We start from the raw sequence: 3,380 nt of genomic DNA on the forward strand, positions 1-3,380 counted from the left end.
CTGAGAAGCTTCTGGTGAAGATCAAGTGTAATATAACATTAAATATTTAGTGTGGCCTCTCAAAAGGGATTTGATCTTTACATATGAAAAAGGGATGAGACTTAAAGATTAAACAGATCTTTTTAATATCCAGCTTCAGTTACTCAAAATAACAATGCAATCTGCAGTGACTGAGGAATTTGCATGTGGGGGATTAGGCAGAGTGATAAGACATTAGGGACAGAAGACAGGTCTGCAGGGGAAGCTGTGCCATTTTGAGGGTGTCACTGAGGGAGACACAGAGAGACCTGGGAGGAGAAAGGCTGACAGCCAAAAGGGGTGGGGCAGCAAAAAAGTGACCATGTTCAAGAGGAAGGGTTGTGTAACATTCAGGTTTGGTGGCCTCATAGTTTCCCAGTTGGGCATCAAGTGAACAACACATCCTATTGCACTGCTTGGTATCTCTCTGTATACAAGGAAGCCCAGGAATCTTCCCAAAGGACTCTGAGGAGCCTCTCCTGCCCCAGATAGTGTATTCAAGCAGGAGATACCCTGCCATAGGTATGCATATTTATATGCACAAGTGCATTTGTATTAAAAAAAGAATCTGTGAAGTGAGTTTCTCAGGCAGAGAGAAAAAAAAATATTTCAAAAGGCAGGGTCATAGTATGGTTTGGGTAGGAAGGGACATTTAAAGGTCATCTAGTCCAACCCCTCTGAGCAAGGACATCTTCAAGTTTATCAGGTTGCTCACCACCCTGTCCAACCTGGTCTTGAATGTTTCCAGGGTCAGGGCATCTACCACCCCTCTGGACACCTTGTTCCAGTGTTTCACCAAACTCCTATGTTGGTATGAACCTCCAGCTTCCAATGTTTAAAAACACTGCCCCTTGCCCTATTGCAACGGGCCTTGCTTAAATGTGTGTCCCCATCGTCCTCATAGACCCCCTTCAAGTACTGAAACACCACAGTTAGATCTTCTTGGAGACTTCTCCAGCTGAACAACCCCAGTTCTCAAAGCCTTTCCACATGCAAGAGGAATTCCATCCCTATGTAAGAAGAAAGGGAAAATCACAACATACACAGTTGGATAGAATGTAGAGTTAAAAGAGACAGATAACCATGCTGCCATAAACCCTTCTCTTTTTCTTCTTTAAAGCAAGAAAACTGTGAGATGAACACAGGTCATGTCAGAGCCAGCAGTTTGTTTCTCTAAATGCCTCTAGGAGAGCTTAGCTATGTGATGTGGCAGCAGCACAGGGCATGCACAGAGCCCTGCCATGGTAGAGACCAGCCAAACGTGGGGACCCTGCACTGCATGACTCAAGCCCCTTTTTCACTTCAGCCTTTCATAAACAATGCATTTATGGTGTTTGGCCCAGGAAAACATGCTTGCCTGACTTTCTGTGAAGTTGATTTCAGCCCTTTTTTTCCAAGTGCAGCTCTGTGCCATTTTTGTGTCTGAGTGAGCAGTAAGTACCTACATGGGAAAAAGGTGGGGGTGGCTCAGGCAAGAAAATAAGTCTTTCCCAGTCTTTCCACAACATTCCAGTTTCAATTGTGTCCCTTTTCTGTTCTGTGGAGCAAAACCCTGAATGATTTCAGTCATTTCCCTTTCAAAATAATTGCTTTCCTGATGCAGCTTTGGACAGTCCAAGCAGAGCTGTGTTTTTTTTCTTTCCAGCAGCCCTGGTGAAGGAGTGGCAGATACAGCCCTGGTGAGCTCAGCATTACTAATGCCCATCAGATCCAGTTCTCATCACTCTATTGCAGCAACTTGCAAATTTTAAAATGCACTAAAGCTGGTGAAACCTGTCTTCAGTTTACCATTTAGATTTTCCAAATACAGAATCAGAAGACACTCTTATACGCATTTGCTCTGACTTCCCAGGCACCTCAGGCCAGAGGTTCCCTGAATTAATTTGCCTTTGAACTGGAATATTTCTGTTTAAAAATGCATTATAGGAAAATTTCTGAGGTTTGAAAATTCATCCCAGTCTAGGCTAAGCCTCTCCCATGTTTGGTTAATGTCATTCCTAAAACACCTTCCCTTTGATCTGCAACTCTCATCCTCTGACATCCAGCTCTAGATTTTGCTGTCCTTTGTGTTCCAGATTGATGAACTCTCTCATTATATTTTTATTCTCTTTAGATTCATTTACAGTGGGGTTCACTTTGCCTTCCTTTGGGCAGCTGCAGTGAGGCTGTCTCCAGCAGAGCAAGTCAGCACAGGTTCTTTATACTCAGTTAAGAGAAACAGGTACTTTGAGGATACATTTTGGTCACCTGTTTTATACCTCTCCTTTAGAAGGAGAATTGAACCCCTAAAGTGCTTATTTTCTCTGTGTAGGCTTCAAAGGCAGCCTAAAGAGTAAGTTTAAATAATATCTGTGCTTAGTCAGATGAGAACCACCCAAGCAGGCAGTGATCCCAGCCTTCTGAATTAATCTCTGACAAACTCCAAAACCACTCTGAGAACCTCAAATGCTGCTTTACAAAGAGTAGCTGTCACTCCTTGAAGTTATTCCCATCATACTTCCTCAGTGCTTCACAGCTTCCCAAACCCTTCCTGCAGTGGCTGCTACTATGATTCACAAGATCCCACTAGCCCAGCAGCCTGAGCCGGGGAGTGAGCTCCCTGCCCATGACAAGGGTGTGGCATTGTTGTCTTTCCAGGGGTTGTTTTTGTTGTGTAGAGAGCTCAGGGTCTGTTTGGCAGCTCCACGTTTGCAGTGATGCTGACACCTAAAGACGCATGACCTGCTCCCAGGGGATGGCACATCTCCTCCTCCTCCTTTGCAAGACAGCTCTGCTAATCTACCCCCACCACCTCACCCAAAACACTGGGATGCACTGAAGGCAGGAAATAAAAAGGGAGATACTATTGAGCCAAGGCCAGAAGGGAGTTTCCTCCTCTCTCAGAGAGAACAGTCTCACTAAAGGGAAAGCCTCTTGCTTTTGCTGGGTGAGCCCTGAGCAGAAATTAGTATCTGGGAAAGATGTTTCTGCAGGGAAGCACTGTCTGCCTGCTGGCACAGCAGCTGCGTATCTGGCTTGCTCCGTGTGCCATGCAGAGGCAGGTGGCTCTGCAGCTGCAGTGACACCAGTGGTGGTTCTGACCACTGCTCCTGCCCCCGGGACAGGCACTGGAGCTGCTGGGCAGAAGTGGTGTATCGCTCCTGGACTGTTATTTCCCCTCATCACTCTGTTCCAGGTGTTCTTTCTGGAGAGCCTTCTTCCTGGACACCCTTTGCCTGCACCATTTATGCATATTTCAACCTCATCCAAAAATACCTGTTCTCTCCTAGGCCTTTCTCCAGGACACCATGAACAAGAAGCAAGCAAGCAGACCAACTGAGACCAAAACAAGAGGGTCTCATTATCCTTTCCCTCATCAGCTC

This window comes from Lonchura striata, chromosome 1 (assembly GCF_046129695.1).
Source record: "Lonchura striata isolate bLonStr1 chromosome 1, bLonStr1.mat, whole genome shotgun sequence".
Lineage (NCBI taxonomy): Eukaryota > Metazoa > Chordata > Aves > Passeriformes > Estrildidae > Lonchura > Lonchura striata.